Consider the following 20,072-nt stretch of genomic DNA (forward strand, 5'->3'; position numbering starts at 1 on the left):
AGCTGCACCTTTTTCAGATACCCTTACTCAGGTTGAGGAAGTTCTCTTTTGTATCTGGTTTGATGAGGGTTTTTAACAGGAATAGGTGTTGAATTTTTCAAATTGTTTTTCTGTGGCCCTTGAGGGTCCTTTTTTAGGCTGTTAATATGGTGAATTACCAGCCTTGAGTTTCTTACTTGATCATGATGTATTATCCTTGTAATGTATTATTGGATTTGGGGGGTGGGGTGTCTAATATTTCGTTTAGAATTTTTATGTCTATGGTCATGAGAGATAGTGTTATGTTTTCTTATAAAGCCTCTGCTTTTGGTAATGCTGGCCTCATGGAATTCGTTGAGAGGTATTTTTTCGTTTTTAATTTTTTTCAAGAGTCTATATAGAGTTGGTGTATTTTTCGTGTAATGTGTGATAAGAATTAAGAATTGAAACCATCTGGGCTTGGAATTTCTTTGTGGGGAGATTTTAAACTACAATCTCAATTTTTAAGATTAGGACTATTCAAGTTATCTCTTTCTGACTGAGCTTTGGTAATTAAAGTCTTCTCAAGACTGCGTCCATTTTGTGTAAGGTGTCACATTTATCAACAAGGTTGTTCATAATGTTCTAGTATTTTTTAAATATTTGTAGAATCTGAAGTGGTGACACCTCTCTCATTCCTGATATAATTTGTGTCTTCTCTCTTTTTTCTTGATCATTCTGTTCAGAAGTTTGTCAATTTTAGTATTTTGCTCAGAACCAGCTTTTGGTGTTTCTTTCTTTTGTTTCTTTATATTGATTTCCACTAAGATTTTTTTTTGTAATTTTTTATTAAAAATTTTTTTAAAATATAATTTATTGTCAAGTTAGCCAACATACATCAAGTGTATTTGTCATCTCACACATTGTCGTTTTCATCTCTAGAAGTATAGTTTCAGTCTTTTTTATATGTTTTATTTCTCTCCTTTTAGAACATGTGGAACACATTTATAAAGCCTCTTTTGTTAAGTAATTCTAACTTTTGTGCCAAGTCTAGATTGGTTTCAATTGATTATTCTCCTTTTGGTTCATGTTTCATTTTGGTTTTTGTTTGTTGTTTGAGAGAGTTCTTGCCTGTGCATGTGGTAGGCAAGGAGGGACAGAGGGAGAGAATCTCAAGCAGGCTCCATGCCCCCCTGAAGCCTGACATGGGCTCTATCTCTGAGCCAAAATCGAGAGTCAGTTGCTTAACCGACTGAGCCACCCAGGTGCCCTGGTTCATGTTTTCTTATCTCTTTGCTCACTAACCTGTAATTGAATGCCAGATGTTGTGAATTTTATTTTGTTGTTGGCTGGTATATTTTTGAATTCCTAGAACTATTCTTGAGCTTTGTTCTAAGATGCAATTAAGTTACTTGGGAACAGCTTGATCTTTTTTGGGTCTTGCTTTTCAGATTTGTTAGGTGGGTTTGGAGCAGTGCTTAGTCTAGGACTGAAAATTCCCCACAGCTGAGGCAAGACTTTAATGAGTACTCTAGTCCATATCTCATGAATTATAGGTTTTTCCAGTTTGACTGGTGGGAACAGGCACCATAAGTGGCTCTGTGTGAGCACCAGGTGCTGGTCCTTCTAATCCTTTTGGATGTCTTTTCCCCAGCCTTAGGTAGTTACTTCACATACATGTGCTTATCAGGATTTTGCTGGTATTCAGTGGACACCCTCTGTGATTCTCCAGTGTTCTCTGTGTAGGGCTGTTATTTCTGGTACTCTGTCCTATGAACTGTCAACTACCTTGGTTTCCTTAGACTCTCAACTCTGTCTCAACAACCCAGACAGTCCACCAGGCTCTATCAGTTTCCCCTGCCTGCACTGTGGTCTAACTCTCTCCTGGTAGTAAGTTGGGGCAGTCATAGGGTTCACCTTGTTTGTTTCCCATATCTTCGGGATTGTTGTCCTTCATTAACTGATACGTAGGGTCTGAAAACTGTCATTTCATGCATTTTGTCTGACTGCTTGGTTGTTTCTGGTAGGAGGGTATTTATGGCCCTTGCTGTGCCATCATGCCCAGAAGCAGAAGTCTAGATCTCTGTATCAGTTATTATTCTTCAGTATAGCCAACATTGTTATTTTCAGGTGTTGTTCCTGAACCTCTTGCTACAGAAAACAGTTTGGTAATTAATATCAGGGTGTGTATTAGTTTCCAGTTACTGCTTTAATAAGTAACCACAAGCTTAGTGGCTTAAAACAACACTTATTACCTTATAGTTCTAGATATCAGAAGTCTGAAATGGATCCCATGGGCTAAAATCAAGGTGTTGGTAGGGTTGTGTCCTTTTTGGAAGCTCTAGGGGAGAATCTGTTTGACTCTTTAAGCTTCCAGAGGCCTTGTGGCCCTTTCTTCTGTTTTCAAAGCCAGCAATATCTGGCCAAGTTCTTTCTTTTTTTAATTTTAATTTTATTTTATCTTAATTCCAGTGTAGCTAACATATAGTGTTATATTCGTTTCAGGTGGCCAAGTCTTTCTTATGCTGCCATGTCTCTCGTCCTCCCCTTTCTGCTTCCTTCTTGTTATCTAGATAATCCAGAATAATCTTGTTATTTTAAAGTCAGCTGATTGTGGGCACCTGGGTGGCTCACTCAGTTAAGTGTCTGACTCTTGATATTGGCTCAGGTCATGATCTCACAGGTTTGTGAGATCGAGCCCCACGTGGGGCTCTGTGCTGACAGTGCAGTGCCTGCTTGGCATTCTCTCTCTGCCCTTCCCCTGCTCATTCACTGTCTCTGTCTCTCTTTCTCTCTCTCTCAAAATAAAAATAAATAAATATTTTAAAAAGTCAGCTGATTGCAATCTTAATTCTATCTGCAACTTTTTGCCTTGTGACCTAACATATTCACAGGGTCCTGAGATTAGGATGTGAACATCTAGGGGGTGGGAGGATGTTATTCTACCTGCCGCTGATAGATGGCTTTCAGCATCCTTTTCCTTTGCTTTAGACATTTTTCTTTTTTGTTCCAGTGAAGAAAAATGATATATTAAAGGATTTTCTTCTTAACCTGTGCATGTTAAAAAATATTATTAGAAGAGTAGCTGGGTGGCTCAGTTGGTTAAGCATCCAACTCTTAGTTTCAGCTCAGGTCATGATCTCACAGTTCATGGGATTGAGCTCTGCATTGGGCTCTGCAATGACCCCATGGATCTTGCTTGGGATCTCTCTCTCCCTCTCATTCTCTGCCCCTCCCCAGCTCATGCTGTCTCTCTCTCTCTCTCAAAATAAATAAACATTAAAAAAGTAAAAAATAAAATAAAAAATACTATTAAAAACAATGAAACTGTAAATCTGCCTTTTTAAAAAATGTTTATTTGAGAGAGAGAGAGAGACAGACAAACAGATAGAATGAGCCGGGGAGGGTCAGAGAGAGAGAGGGAGAGAGAGAATCCCAAGCAGGCTCCTGCTGTTGTTGCAGAGCCCATCGCAGGGCTCAGTCTCCTAAACCATGAGATCATGACCTGAGCTGAAATCAAGAGTTGATCCCTCAACCAACCAAGCCACCCAAGCGCCCCTTAGATCTTAATTTTTATAGATTATTTCACAAGGTAGTGATTTGAGAATTTTTGAGCCCATTATATCTGGCAGTCTATAGAAACTTCCCAAGCTTTGAAGTTGATTTATTGCCACAAATGTAATTTTAGACCGATGTTAATCTTCTTTGTATTTTAATATTTTTTTCTCTTAAAATCATGTATTACCCCTCTCTCCCTTCCATCACAGTTATTCTTGTGCTTTGTGGTAGTTTATCACGTGGAGCAGCTGGGAAGTCCTTGTGTGTGTTCTTTTCCTATTAGGTCTTTAGCAGTGTCACCTCCCACATGTCAACCGTTTCAGTATTCTTTGACAAACGTCAGTGTTGCAGACCCATGATCTTCTCCCTGACCTTTACCCGTAGTTCTATGGGAAGGGTTATGTGTACTTAATATTGACTGAGTAATTTATGTTCAGCAGCTCTGAGTGATTAAATTTCACTTTCCCTTCCACAGCTGTCTTTGTGTTGTGGCTCCCATATTCCTCATATGTCTATATACTTGTTGATGAAATTCTAAAGTAGTTTAATACAATGTTTCTTTATACGATTTAAGCCAGAAGTCAAGGCTCAAAACAATTAATAGTGCAGAATGGTAAAGCAGATTTTAATCATTCTTTATTACCACCACCCCTTCCCCCCACCCTGCATTAAAAACAAACCAGGCTTTTATATGACCAAGCACAGTTGAAGGTCAGTAGGACCAGTTTTTACACCACACAGTTGAGCCAGGGACATTTGTCAATGAAGCCTTTAGCTGCTGCTTTCTTCTATTTTGCTGCCACTGGCACACCCCTGGGTGGATGTGATTTCCGTGTGCTCAGCATGGCAGACCAGTAAGAAGTTGGCCGAAGAGCTCAGCACTTTGTCCTTGTTGCAGGAAAAGACTTGGGGTTGTTATCGTCTTCTGGCCACAGTTCTGGGACCTGGACCCCAATTGGCTGAGCACCACTTCTCCCATCTGGCTGGCTTCTGACTGAGGTCTGGTACCTGGTAAATAGACAAGTTCAAGGCTTTGTGGATGGATGACTTCACTTCACATACTAGTTTATCATTTACTAGCTGTGTGTGTCCAAGGGACAAGTTATTTACTTGTGGACTTTTCTCAGCTATAAAATGGGCATACACATTCTTAACAGAGTTGTTAGGCACTTTACATAGGTACTCAAATGTTAGTTCTTGATATCTTTAGAGAATACTTCCTTCTATGCTGTTTCCTTTGGCCTGTGACTCTGTTTACATCTTCCTGCCCCTTTTATCTCAGGAAAGGAACTGTGCCTGGAGCTTCTTTTGTCTCTTGCTCCCTCCCAAGCAGTTCCTTGGGGGCAAGGTAATCCTAAGGACATACCTCAAAGAGGTAGCCATTTCTTTAAGGTTGTTGTGTTTTTATTTTAATCATATAGGCAAATTTTGCATTCCATTCCATGCTGATTTCAATTGGCAAGCAATTTTTCCTAAGCAGATTCTCCTGGAAGATGTCTCATATTTCCTACTTCTAGTTCACAGCAGCACATTCCTGAGAATTTTGCTTTTTTCTTTTCTTTTCTTTCTTTTTTTAAGAGAGAGAGCATGAGTGGGGGAGAGGAGCAGAGCGAGAGAATCTTAGACAGGCTCCATGGTCAGCGTGGGGCCTGATGACATGGGGCTCAGTCCCATGACCCTGGGATCATAACCTGAGCTGAAATCGGTTGGATGCTCAACCGACTGAGCCACCCAGGCACCGGCCCCTGGAAACATTTATTTACTGGCTATAGCATCACTATTAAAGCAATTCTTAGTCAACAGTGAGAATGGAATGGAATGTTGCCAGGGTCTTGGTTTGTGGAGGCTGACTGCTAACCTGGGGTCCCTACACAACTCAGCATCAGGACATGCTGTTGTGAAAGGCAATGAGTAAAATTTAGAGAAATAAACGATTTTGTATTACTATGGTGAACCAGCTAGTCCAGTGTCGTACTTTGTAAGTGAAAGCCCATGGTGGATACCAGCTACTTGTGGGAAAAGGTGTTTGGCTTTGGCTTTCAGCTTAGTGGTTCTGTACCTCTAGATTCTTCCCGCATCAGATTTTTTTAAATTGGATCAGGTTGTATACAGTGATATGCTGATAATCTTTGCCAGATGGGTGTGTAGGTAGGTTTCTGAGCCATTGCAGAATTAGTGCTCCAAGACCTTGGGATAGCAGCCTGGGTAGAGGAGCATCAGCACAGAAAGATACATTTGAAGATAACAGAGCAGGCCTAAAAGTATCATTAGTTAGATTCTGAAAAGGTAAAGTTTTCAAAAACATGAGATAGGCATTAGTGTCTGCAGAGTTAGGGGAGGAAAGAGGTAATTCTAGCAGAGAGAACTTTGGAAGGAGGTGTTGGGGATAGGGTGAAAGACCTAAGCAAGGGAGCTTGGCCTGGGGCCTGGAAGAAACTGGTGATTAAAAAAAAAAAAATGGTCTCTAGCCTCCCCCACTACCACCCACCCCCAGGGTATCTTTAGGGGGCTTAAGATATGCATCACTGTACAGGATGATTTCTCTTCAGAGCCTTTGTACTCTGATAATAAAAGTCTTGAAAATAAAAGTCTTATACATTCTCAGTAGTCATAACATATCAACAAATTGTGCTTTAGTGAGTTAGGTCAGCTATGTAACCTAACTTGCCATATCCTTCTTGTTCTGATGGGAAGGCTGTGTCTTAGAAAACTGGCTTGGGGGGAGCTTGGGTGGCTTAGTCGGTTAAGCGTCCGACTCTTGATTTTGGCTCAGGTCATGATCTCACAGTTTGTGAGATCGAGCCCCTCATTGGGCTCTGTGCTGGCAGCAAGGAGCCTGCTTGGGATTCTGTCTCCCTTTCTCTCTGCCCCTCCCTCACTCATGCTCTCTCTCAAAAATAAGTAAAGCAGATGATCTCCTAAAACAAACATAATTGACTTGGGTAGTGAGTTGGGGAAGGGATCCTTCTTATGAGGGCAGCTGAGAAGCTTGCTGTGGTCAGGTCTCTGTCTTCACACAGACAAGTAGAAGCTGCTAGGAGTCACTCTTGCTTTGCACAGTCTTCCCTGCAGGCATATGCCAACACTGCTTGGCATACTGTCTGACGATTTATGTTTTCGTCTGAGCATCTTCCTTCTGAGGGTAGAACTGGTTGGTTCTTAGAGACCTCATTATGGAGAGATAAGAGCACCTATGTTATCTGCATGGTGCATGGCACACAGCAAGTGCTCAGAAAATCTTGACTCATTTGAAAATTGAATTACACACTGGGTGAGTTCATGACCATCCCTGTGTTTACCTCAGAACTTTATGTTCGTTTCTCAAAATGTGAATACTTAAAACACAACATTGATTATTATTTTTTTAAAGTATTTTTTAATGTTTATTTTTTATTTTTGAGAGAGAGTAGGGGAGGGGCAGAGAGAGACAGAGACAGAATTGCAAGCAGGCTCCACACTCTTAGCGCAGAGCCTGATGCGGAGCTTGCACGCACAGACCGTGAGATCATGATCTGAACCGAAACCAAGAGTTGAACACTTAACTGACTGAGCCACCCAGGCACCCCTTATTATTATTATTTTTATAAACGCAGACCCTGTGAGCCTTTATCTGGTAGTCATACCTCACCAGACGAGGTCACCAGACTAGGCTGAATACTGATAAATTAATTCTTTAATTTTTATTTATTTAGTGCTCTATCCTACCCTAGGTCTAGAAAGCTAAAGACACACTTCTGGCCCCACACGAGCCTCCAGCACAGTAGGATGAGCAGGCCTGCAGACATCTGAATTATGGGTTACAAGTGGTTGCCCAGGATAAGCCAGTTGCTTTGGGCAGGAATAAGTGTACTAGGGTTGTTGCGGGAGGCAGTAGACCTTCATTGGGAACCATGAGAAAAGACATTCGGTGTGATCCAGTGTGCACATTTCTTATCAGGATCATTTCTTCCTTAGAAACCAAAGGTTTAGCTTTGAATAAAGCTTTTGGGGTCCTTAAGTAAGCAAACACATTGTGAACTGACCTTGCTCGGACTAGGTAACCTATTTTTGGGTCTTAGGCTCGACACTGTAGCTTTGTCATGATGTGTGTATGCCTCAAAGAGGGAGTTTGGGGTTTCCTTTTTCCTCTTCCCTTCCCCCCACCTTAAAAAAATGCTAAAAATTGGGTAAGATATCTCAACAGGATGTTTTATGTGGGAAGACAGCATGGTTTGATAAAAAAAAAAAAAAAAAAAGCATTGAGTCTCTAGTATTTAACTAGCCCTGTGACCTTCGACAAGTTACTTAGTCTTTTTCCTCTTAGATTAAATTGAAAATATTTTATGCAGTGTTGAGGAGTCTAAACTTTTGGTTTGAGGGTGCTTAGTAAATCTACCAACACCATCTCTCCTTCAATATCAACCCTCTTGAAAAATTCCCCATTGTAAGCTTCAGAATAGTGAGTGTATAATTTTTAATTATAGATAATTTGTTAATTATCTATTAAAATTCCTTATTTCTATGTGATCTTCATATTTTGATTTTTTATTCCCTTCTCCTTTCTGCCAGTTGGTCTGTACCCAGGGAATTTAAATAAATGGAACCATCTCAAGCCTTACATTCTGTAGTCACGTGTGAATAAATTTACACACTGTGCTGTTATACTTCCTGTTATCTATTACTTTGCTTCTCTCATGCACCCAGTATTTACTGAGTACACTGCGGAGCTCTGGGAGTATGTTTATGAGTAAGACTTAGAAACTTCTAAGAATTTCTGTTAGAGAGGCAGGCATAAACAAATTACAATGTAGGGTTGAAGATATGTATCAAGGTTGTGTGCCCACAGGAAGGACTTAGGTTGATTGTATAAATAAAGTTATGTTGGTCAGTTTATATAATGGAGAGAACAATAGTAGTAATGATGTTAGGTCTGGATCCACATAACCCAGTTTTACAGTGAGTCAAAACACTGCTTCATAGTTCCATTTGACTCACCCCTGCCACCCATCCATGTGCCTTTTTTGTTTGTTTCAAGTGGTGAGTAGGTGTGTCTGCATTTAGACCTATGAACACTCCTGGAAAAAGTTTGGTCAGAGCAAGCTCCTGTCTTCCTGATAAGTGATCAGTCTTGCGTGGAGCCTTGGCTTCCTATCTCCCTGTAGAGATTAAACATATAGGTAGCTTGGAATACCACTTCCATGGTGACCTGGAGGTGGTTATCCAGCTGGCATGCCACAGCTTTCTGATATGTTTTGATAAGGATATTAGGAGTACCTACCTTCTAGATGACCAAATGAGATCATCTGTAGGGCTTGGCATGTAGTAAGTGCTAGATTAGTGCTAGCTCTTGTTGTCCTTACATATTCATATTGTGTTTCAATCTGGACTGCTTGTGTAATACCTAGCCAGATTGCAATTTGTTTTCAGTTGGACCACGCTGACTCCTTGGACTGAAGGTATTCCATGTATTCAGCTCAACAAACATTTATTGAAGGCCAGGTAGTATGTCAGACATTGGATCACTGAGGCCTCAGAGACAAGTAAGAGGTGATTCCTGTCCTCAAGTAGTTGATACTTTTTTTTTTTTTTTTGGTATTGTACTCTGCTTTCCCAGAGTACTTTTAAGATCAGGACATTTAAGTAGTTATATTTGAAAAGTGGAAGAAAGAAGAAAATTTAAAAAGGGTTCTCTTAAAGTAAAATATCAGGTAGTTAAGTGAATTGCCTCTCCCAGACCTTATTAACCGCCCCAGAAAGACTTCATCAGAGTTGAATGCCAGATACTGTGCAAGTTTAACATCTGCTGAATTATGTTGCAGTGAGCAACCACTCTACTTTGCCAGGTTTACATGTTTGGTGTATGCATTGTGTCAGCTTTAGTAATCAGACAGATTGACGTTAGATATCTATGATAGAAATGTATTTTATGGCCAGGAAAAATATAGCTAGCCCTGTCAAGTTAATGATGGCAATTTAAATTTTAAAAATTTGTTAGTGTCACATGTGAAGTTTTCTTTAAGTTCTAATTTTGCTTCTGATTAATTTTTTTCTCTAGGTTCTGCTTATTCTTTTACTGGATTATCCTTACATTACTGTTTTTTGTCTACTCACTTAAATTTTTAGATGTGGTTGAAAGAGCCGCACTACGAAACTTGTCTAATGCCATCTATTTCTGCCTTTATGTGAATTTCAGAATTGTATTTAGATCATTTCTCCATGGCAGACTAGAGAAAACTAGAAGCTAGTTTTTGAAGTTTGCCTGTCTAGGGGTAAGCCAGCTTACAAATCTAAATTCACTGGAGAATCTTCATATTTCCAGAAGCAGTAATTTTCATTACACTAGGGAATTTTTAAACAATCAATGCTGTTTGGGAAATCAGATGAGTTGATGCCCAGTCACAGGACTTGTCACACCGTCCACATTCATCATTCCTGGTTTCTAGTTGGTGCATGTGAGTAGCCCATAAATAGTCTTGATAGTAGGTACTTAGTAAGTAAGTGGTGGCTATTATATGCCAGGTACTCTACAATAGTGCCTGTTATAACAGGAAATGCATGCATATTTTAGAGGAGACTGGGGCTTAAAGATTATGTATGTCAGTGTTTTCCCAAATTTTCCTGAGTGTGGTTAATAGCATGTTTTTAATAATCTTAATCATTTGATAATGTTTCCCTATTTTAGAGATTAATATCTTCTGAGGATTTGTTGGGATTAAATAAGAATAGTGCATGCAAATTGTCTAGTTCAGTGCTCAGTGTGTGGCATTTAGCAGATGTAGTTTTTTTATATGTTTTTCTGTCAAAGTAAAGGTATAGTATAAGGATGTAACAATCTGGTTATAGTAGGGTTGACTTAGTCAAGGACGTTATTTTTTAACTGTGTATTAAACAAGCTCCATTCATAGCTACATCTGATTTTTGCTTTCCTCAGCAAGAATTATTTGAGTATTTTAAGGAAATTATAGAAAATATTGACTTCTTCCCTAACTATATTCCCCAAACTATAATTGCAGTAGGATTGAATTTACTCTAAACGGGAGGTGTGCGACTTGCATACCAGTTTAAGTAATAGAAAGTGACATGAGCAAAATTGCAAGGAAATAGAGGTCAAGGATCAGCCTTGAATAAACCCAGTAGAATGCCATAACAATTCTCCCAATTTCCTAAATTTTGGAGAAGTGTTTGGAACTTTTAGAGGTGGTCTCCTTTATTTCTTTTTCCTGGGGACATAGGAGTTCTGATTGAGAAAGAAAAAGAGACCTTTGCCTGAGCTGTGTTACAGTAATGGGTGTGTAGGGATTGCTACTGTCCTATTGGCAGAACATTCCAGAATGTGAAAGCTTGGTTTGCCAGTTTTCTGGGAGGCAGGTTGCAGTGTCGTAAAACATTAATGTACCTATGCCACTTTATGTAAGCCTGTGGGTCAGAAAACTGGATTGAGGAAAATGTTTCTATTTGAAAAGATAACACTTTCAAATATTAGATCATCCCGTATCCAATCTAAAAAATTTTTAACTTCTAACAGAAATTTACCACAATACATTTGCATAGAAGTATGCAATACATGATGTAGTATAAAAATTTTTTTTTGGTCTTTAAAGTGAAAATCAAATTGTTTTAGCAATCTTAAAATTTTTTAAGCTACTTCCTGAGACCTTAAAAAAAATTAAGCAACATGCCTCTTTTCCTTTCCCCTTACTGTATAGGTGATAATAAAAGACAAAACTAGGTGACAGTTGTATGCCTGAGGGGTATTTACAGCATGTATGGCTGGAATAATATGTACCTACAACAGTGAATAAACTTTATTGAACTTGTGCCAGCTTTCTTTTTTTCATGTTTTAACCAGCGTTACTAAAGTGTAACTTGTGTACAGTAAACTTCACCAGTTTAAAGTGTATACTTTGATTAGTTTCACAAACATGCCCAGTTATGAAACCACCACTGGAGTAATACGTGACACTTGCACCATCTCAAAAAGTTCCCTTGTGCCTCTTTGCAGTCAATGCCTTCCTCTCATACTGGCCCCAGGCAACCACTGATCTGTTTTCTGTCACCATAGTTTTGCCTTTTATAGAATTTAATATAAAGGGAATCATACTGCAGTTTCACTTTGCATAATGACTTTGACTTGTTTCACTTTGCGTAATGATTTTGGTATTCATTCATGTTGCACGTATAGTAGTAGTTTGTTTCTTTTTATTGCTGAGTAGTGATCCATTATAAGGATATACTACAATTTATTCACCAACTAATGGACATTTTGGTGGTTTCATGTTTTGGTCTATTACCATTAAAGTTTTTATGAACATCCAAATAAAAGCGTTATTCATTTTTTTAAACAAATATTTTCATCTCTTGTAAGTAAATAGCTTAGGAGTAGGATTGAGTGTTTGGTAAGATCATATTTACCTTTATAAGAAATGACCAAACCGTCACCAGTAGCACATTAGGGTTCCAGTTGTTCTTGCTGTATGTCCTTGCCCACTTGGTGTTGTCAGTCATTTAGTGCATGTGTGGTGGTATTTCATTATGGTTTTAATTAGCTTTTGCCTCATAGCTAATGATATGAGAATCTTTTCATGTGGTTCTAGACTATTTATAGATCTTTTGTAATGTTTTTAGTTAAATCTTTTCCTCTTTTTTATTGACTTGTCTTATTAGCTTTTATAAATTCTTTAATATTCTGCATATGATTCTTTTATCAGATATATAGGTAATATTTTATTAATTTTATTATGTATTATATTTTTATCATTTATTTAATATCATATTTATTATCATACTTCACATAATTTTTTCCAAATGTATTGTTTGCCTTTTCATTTTTTAAGTATGTTTTGAGAGCAAATATTTTAAATTAAGTGAAGTCTAATTTTTTCAATTTTTTCATTTAAGGTTCTGTGCTTTTTGAGACCTGTAACAATTTTTACCTACCACAGACTCACAAAGATTTACTACTCTGTGTGTTTTTCCAGAGTATTATAATTTTAGTTGTTCTGTTTAGGGTCTCTAATCTATTCAGACCTAATGTTTGTGTATGTTATGAGGTAAGAGTAAATATTCATTACTTGCATATAGGTATTTAGCTGTTCCTTTTTCCTGCTTAATTGGGGGAAAATAATTAATTTTTCTCAGTCTTTCTGAAAATCATGTATATGTCTGGGCTTTCTTAAATCTATTCCATTGATTTAGTCATTTTGTCAGTACCACATGGTCTTGATTACTGAGATGTTTTAATTAGTCTTTAAAAGAGGTAGTAGAAGTTCTCCAAGTTTGTTATTTTAAAAAATTGGTTTAGCTATTTTAGTTTATTTGCATTTCTATATAAATTTCAGACTTAAGTTGTCAATTTCCTAAAAAAGAAAAAAAAAGGCTGCTGGAATTTTGAATATTTGAGTCAGTTTGGAGAGAATTAATATAATGTTGAATCTTCAGTCTTTGAACACAGTGCATCTTTATTTATTTAGGCCTTTAATTTCATTAAGTGGTATTTTATAGTTTTCAGTGTAAAAGTATTGCACATATTTTGTTAAATTTATGTTTTTGAATGCTATTATAAATGGAATTATATTTTTATTTTTCATTTGTTAGAGATGTAATTCATTTGTGTATATTGACTCTGTATCCTGCAGCCTTAATTAATTTACTTGTTAATTCTAATGCCTTTCTTTGGGTAGAGTCATATATGGATTCATCTACTTTGGGTGGATTCACACATGATCATGTCTGTGAATAAGAACAGTTTTACAGCTTCTTTTCCAATCTGTATGCCTTTTGCTTTTTTTCCTTGCCTCAGTGCAATGGCTAAGACTTCCAGAATAATGTTGAATAAGGAATGGACATCCTTGCCTTGTTCTTAATTTAGGGGGAAGATGTTCATTCAGTCTTTCACCATTTTATATGATAATGGTTGTAGGTTTTTCATAGATGCTCATAATCAGGTTGAAGTAGTTCCTTTCTGTTCTTAGTTCATGGATAGTTTTCATTACAAATGGGCGAATTTGTCAAATGTCTTTTCCTTATCTGTTGAGATGGTTAGACATTTTTTTTTAAGTATGTTATACTAATAGCTAATACTATTAAATACTAATGTGATAGCATTTTTTAAAAAATGTTTAACCAACACTGCATTCTTGGTATTATCCTCATTTGGTCATTATGTTACTCATTTTTTATATATTGCCGGTCTCAGTGTGGTAAAAAAACATTGTTAAGCATTTTTGTATCCGTGTTAATGGGGGATATTGGTTTTAGTTTTTTAAAATATTTTTGTCAGGGCGCCTGGCTGGCTCAGTCAAGTAAACATCTAACTCTTGGTTTCAGCTCCAGTCATGATCTTAAGGTTCATGGGAATCATTCCCACATCACGCTCCTCGCTTACAACATGGAGCCCACTTGGGATTCTGTCTCTCCTTCTTTCTCTCTGCCCTTCCCCTGCTCGAGTCTTTGCACACACATGTCTCTCTCTCTCTCTCCTGTTTCTCTCTCTCTCTCAAAAATAAATAAATATAATAAAACCTTTTTGTCAGTTTCTTGTGACAGAATAATGTTGGCCTCATAAAATTAATTAGGAAGTATTTTCTCCTCTAATGTTGAAATATTTATTAGAATTGGTCTTTTTTCTTTTTTTCTTTCTTTTTTAAAGCTGTTTCAGGAAATCATCTAGAACTCACACAGGAAAACTATAAGGTGCTCCTGGAACATTTTTGTGTGTGTGTGTGCCAGCAAGCAAAAATGTGCTCAAGGACTAATGGGAACATATCAATAAGTCTGGCTTGCAGGGACTCCACTTGACCAAATTTGGAACATTTTGAGCATCAAAAAAGAATAATAACAGTAGTCAGTTATATTGGGAGAAAAATACACGAGTCCATAGTGATCCTCAAAAATGAAAAGGGTGGAAGGCAATGAAAATGACATTACCAAAAAATGTCATGTAGCAAACATATAAGGAATGATTGAATTAGAAAATCACTGTTTTACAACCACAAGGGTAATAATTGATTCAGTCAAGAACCACCAGTGGATACCAAAATCATTGGTGAAAAGTTGTTGATTAGATGCTTAGTAGCTCAATGCTCTCCCCTATATACTACTTGTTATTTCAAAGGGAAAATGTCATCTTTCTCATAGAAAGATCTGGTGGATACTGTATTAACAAAGTAATCCAATTTAGCATCACCAGTAATGTCAGACAAAGCAACATATCTGCCTTAGGATGGGATGCACAATGTCTGCTATATAATGTTTAATCTGTATCTAATCATGTGGCAGTAGTAAAGTAAATCAAGATTGTGGGATAGTCTGTAAAATACTAGGTCTGGATTCTTCAAAAATATGTCACCAAAGACAAAAAAAAAATATATTTGAGGAGACTGTTCTTTGTTTTTTAATGTTTTAATTGAGAGTGTGTGTGTGTGTGTGTGTGTGTGTGTGTGTGTACACATGTGGGTTGGGGAGGGGCAAAGAGAAAGAGAGAGAGAGAATCCCAAGCAGGCTCCGCACCCAGTGTGGAGCTGGATGCAGGGCTCAATCCCACAACCGAGAGATCATGACCTGAGCTGAAATCAAATGCCAGATACTCAACTGACTGAGCCACCCAGGTGCCCCTTTGAGGAGACTGTTCTGATTGAAAGTAGACTAAAGAAACATTACAACTATTTGTAATACATGATCTTTGATTGGATTCTGAACTGCAAAAAATATCAGACACTTAGGTGGACAATTGCAGTAAACTTAAATATGTACTGCATGATCAACATGAAACTAGTCGTTCTGCTCTGCCAGTCAGAAACCTGTCTCAAGACTTACTGGTGGCTTCCAGTTGACCAGATCTGGTGGCTCATTTTAGTCTTTGCTTCCCCTTCCCTCCATCTTCTCTGTATGATAGCTTTTGACATTGTCAAACCTTCCTCTCTTGGCCCCCATGACACATGCTGTGCTTTTCTGTTCTTCTTTCTCAGACACCTCTACTGTCAGTAGCTCCGTTGCTGCCTGAGGGAAGTTCTGCCCTGTATTAATCTATAGACTTTTGTATATACTTACCCTATACCTGAACTGTATAGACTGTGTATAGACTGTCTGCACCATTTCTTTCTTGGTGACTTTTTAAAGCTTAGGAGCTTCAGTTTTCATCTTTGTTTCAGGAGTGTCTCTAGTTCTGACCTCTTTCCCCAAGTTCAAATACTATCCTGGGACTGCCTGCATCAGCATTTTCACTTGCATATTCCATTGTTATCTCAAATCCTGTATGTCTGAGGTTGAGTTAAGCCTTTTTCTTTCTTCATACTCCCTTCAAATCTGGTCATCCACCTAGCTTCAGTTGAAAAGGCCTTTAAATCACTAATCTCTAAAGCTTGTGTGTGTATCACATAAAATGCAAAGTCCCAGGCTCAATCCCAAAGAACATGATTCAGTAGGTTAGAAGTAGACTCAGAATGTCCATTTTACTGAATACTAAGGTGATTTGATCCAGGGATCCAAGGACAACCCCATCCCTCCCCCCTCCCCACCCTGCCCTGCTCTGAGAACTGCTATTTTGATGATCAATTTAAGGGTTATTGTACTATGGTTCACCATGGAATTCCTCTATCTTCAAGAAGCCAATCTTGTTGAGAGAACCTCCCCCCACCCCCCAATTATGGAAAATTGTTGAGAGGCAGCCTGAGTTTGAATTTTGTAGAAAAAACAGACCTGAGCTCTCATCCTGACCCTGTCCTTTACCTGCTGTGTGGTTTTGGGCAAGTTACTAGAAAAATGGGAAAAATAGCATGTAACTTCCAGGGCTTTAGCATGGGGTGTGACTCAGCCTCTGTTTCCCTAGCCAGCTTTTTCTCTAATTCCTCCAATACTTCCTAAATTTCAGACTTACTAAATGACTGTTATTTTCTGAGAGTACCATAATTTCTCATACCTCTAATTCTTTTGGCCTGTTGTGCTGACTTTCACTTGTCTGGCATTCACATGTAACCACTACATGGAGGCATGTGAAGACTTGTGGCTAAATTGGGGGGTGTTAGTGTACCAGGAGCCCCCAGTATTTGATTTACTTGTTTGTACCAATCCATCTCAGTCTGTGAGCTCCTTGAAGATGGCCAGTGTCTAGCTGTATCCCCTAGCCTGTGTGTAGTAGCTTCCCGATGAAAGTTTTTCTTGTTTCCTTTTTAAAAATAAATTACCAGAGGGCCGCCTGGGTGGCTCAGTCGGTTAAGCGTCTGACTTTGGCTCAGGTCACGATCCTACGGTTTGTGAGTTCGAGCCCCGCGTCGGGCTCTGTGCTGACAGCTCAGAGCCTGGAGCCTGTTTCGGATCCTGTGTCTCCCTCTCTCTGACCCTCCCCAGTTCATGCTCTGTCTCTCCCTGTCTCAAAAATAACTAAACATTAAAAATAAATTACCGGCTAACCTACTGTAGCATTAGCTAATTGTATCTTGGAGGCCTAATTTTGAAATTTTCTTCCTAACCTTGTTTGTCAGCGTACATGGCAGCCATACCAACAGATGGGAAACTTTCCAGCACATTTTCAAAACAGGAAATATATGTCCTTTTCAAATAGAAGTTTTAGTACTTGAACACATTTTTTCCCCTAATGTCCGAAGAGGTAACTGGTTTCTTTTTTTAAATTTAGGTTTGTAATTGACTCACCCCCACGGTGAAAACATACAGTAACCTGGGCCCTCCCTGTCCTGTGAGTTAGCTGGTACCTTCTGTTTATAGCCAGTGGTTAGTGCCAAAAATGGTATCCCTAGAACTTCGAAGCAAACCAAGACAGACTAGAGGGAAGTTAAGATTCGTGTCTCATTACTAGAGGGGAAAAAAATATATAATGAGACTTTTATGTTCATATAATCATATGATAACATGAAAATAAATAATTTTTAAAGTAATAAAATTCATAATATTGCTACAATTTATATTTAAGTAAAACATTAAGTACTTAATGATAGTAGGATTTTTGTTTATTTTTTGTTGGTTTGGAACCTACAAAATTGGTGTCTTTGATTTTTTTTCTCTTTGTAAAAAGTGTCACATTTGTTTGAACATCTAATTTCATTTTTCAATTAATGTCCAACAATTTCTTTCAGCTTAAAATTTATGTCAGAGGTGGGGAATAAGCTATTAAAGAAGCTACCACTAAAGGGGCACCTGGGTGACTCAGTTATGTGTTCGGCTCTTGGTTTCTACTCTGGTCATCATGTTGTTCGTTTGTGAGATTGAGCCCCATGTCAGGCCCTGTGCTGACAGCATGGAGCTTGCTTGGGATTCTCTCCCCTGACCCTATCCCCCCCCCCCCCCAAATAAATAAATAAACTTAAAAAAGAAACTAAAGACTGAGTGAACAAAAATATTAAATCATGCATTTATAAAAATCACGTTTAATAGTAAAAAAAAATCTAGTTTCCACTGCTTACTGAAGAAAAGAAATATTCTTTAACTCTTTATTTCTAATTATAACACGTTCTCAATTTGGCATTTCTGTTTTCCCCCCAATTACTGTTGTGCCCAAGAAAATCTTTTCTAACTTTAAGTCTTTTATTCTTTTACCAGTTTTCGAGTATGATCTTGAGAGTTCCTTGAAAGAAACTGGAATTTAATTTGCACCCAAAACTATTTGATCAGAGTATAGGAGATGTGAGTTAAAGCAAGGAATGGAATTAAAAAAAAAAATTTTATTTGTATAATCAACAAATTATCCAAGGAGACATTGTAACTATTTTGTAACTTTCACATTTCAGCCCAGCAAAGCAAAATAAATTTGTTCTAAGGCACTAAATTGCTGTAAATTGCTTTAGCACCATTTGTTGAGAAAAGGCTATCCTTCCTGTGAATTACTTCTGCACCTTTGTCAAAATCGGTTAGGGCTCTGTGTGTGGGTTTGTTTCTGGGTTCTGTATAGAATCCCATTCATTGATCCGTGTGTATATCCCTCCTCCAGTTGCACTCTGCCTTGACTGCTTTTAACTTTATAATAAGCCTTAATATTGGGTAGAGTAATTCCTTCTACTTTATTCTTATTTCGCAAGACTATTTTAGCTACTTTAAGGAGTGTGCCTTTCTATGTATATTTTAGAATATACTTGTCTATGTCTATAAAATAACCTTGCTGAGATATCGATAGGAATTGCACAAAATCGGTATACTAATTTGGGGAAAATTGACATTTATACTACAGTGAGAACTATAGTCCCTCAATATAGTGTATGTTAATTTCCTTAGGTCTTTTTTCTTAATCCACACTTTATAATTTTTAGCATATAGATCCTGTATATATTTTGTTAAGTGTATACCTTTTATTTTTCTGGATTGACTGTAAATGGTGTTTTGTTTTTAATTTGGTATCCATATATTCATTGTTAGTATACAGAAATGTTACTAATTTTGGGGTAATCTTGTATCTTGCTACCTTACTGAATGTGCACTTATTCTAGGAGTTTTGGTGTTTTTTACAGATTCTTTTGGGTTTTCTACATAAACCATCATGCCATCTGCAAATAGGGAAAGTTTTTGCTTCCTTCTTGCTCTGTATGCATTTTATTTATTTTTCTAATTGCAATGGCTAGAATTTCTAATACTGTGGTGAATAAGAATTACGAAAACAATAGCCACACTTCTTCCCTAGTTTTAGGGGGAAATCATTCATTCCCTATTAATTACGATGTTAGCAGATGTTCTTTATATATGGAGGAAGTCCCATTTTATTCTTTGTTGAGAATTTGTATCACAAATGGATGTTGGATTTTGTCAAAAGCTTTTTTTTTTTTTTTGGCATCAGCTGTTTTGATCATGCAATTTACTTATTTAGCTGTCAATGGTGGATTCCACTGACTGATTCTTAAATATTTGGGTCCATCTTGCATATACTGAATAAGGCCTAATCAGTCATGGTGTATATATCGTTCCTTTTACACGTTACTAGATTCAGTTTGCTAGTTCTTTTTATTGAGGATTTTTGTATCTAAGGTAATGAGGGGTATTGGCCAGTAGTTTAAAAAAAATTTTTTTGTCATGTTTTTGTCTGGTTTTGATATCAGGTTAATACTAGCTTCATAAAGTGAGTTGGGAAATACTACCATCTTCTATTTTCTGGAATAGATTATGTAAAATTAGTACTATTTCTCCTTTAAATGTTTGGTAAAGATTTTCAGTAAAGTCATTTGTGCCTAAGAATTTCTTTTTTGGGGGTTCTTTCTATTGATAAATTCAGTGTTTTTAATGGCTATAGGTGTATGCTGGCCATCTGTTTCATCTTGGTTGAACTTGGTATTTTGTTGTTGTCAGAATTGGTCAATTTTTTTTAAGTTGTCAAATTTATGAGGGTGAAGCTGTTCATAGTATTCTCTTATTAGTCTTTTAATGGTTGTAGCAGTTATAGTGCTATCCCCTGCTCCATTCCTGGCATTGGTAATTTCTTTCTTTTTAGTGTGTTAGTTTTGTTAGAGACTTGCCAATTTTGTTGATTTGTTTCAAAGAACCAGCTTTTGGTGTTATTTTTGTTATTTTCCTGTTTTTAGTTTCATTGATTTCTGCTCATATTTGTATTATTTTCTTCCTGCTACTTGCTTTGGGTTTATTTT

At 37.5% G+C, this 20,072-nt stretch overlaps 1 protein-coding gene and 1 long non-coding RNA gene across 2 annotated transcripts in view; one reads left to right on the top strand and one right to left on the bottom strand.

The window, feature by feature from the left end:
* The window catches only part of TMEM131 (transmembrane protein 131), a 238,990-nt gene that overhangs the window by 18,828 nt on the left and 200,090 nt on the right, over positions 1-20,072 (top strand). The window lies entirely within an intron of this gene.
* LOC125161668 (uncharacterized) overlaps positions 4,185-20,072 on the bottom strand; it is a 33,224-nt gene continuing 17,336 nt past the window's right edge. Inside the window, exon 3 of the long non-coding RNA XR_007150716.1 lies at positions 4,185-4,524. This is a non-coding gene — a long non-coding RNA (uncharacterized LOC125161668). The remainder of the gene's footprint in view (positions 4,525-20,072) is intronic.

The sequence above is a fragment of the Prionailurus viverrinus genome, chromosome A3, assembly GCF_022837055.1.
Source record: "Prionailurus viverrinus isolate Anna chromosome A3, UM_Priviv_1.0, whole genome shotgun sequence".
NCBI classification, from domain to species: domain Eukaryota; kingdom Metazoa; phylum Chordata; class Mammalia; order Carnivora; family Felidae; genus Prionailurus; species Prionailurus viverrinus.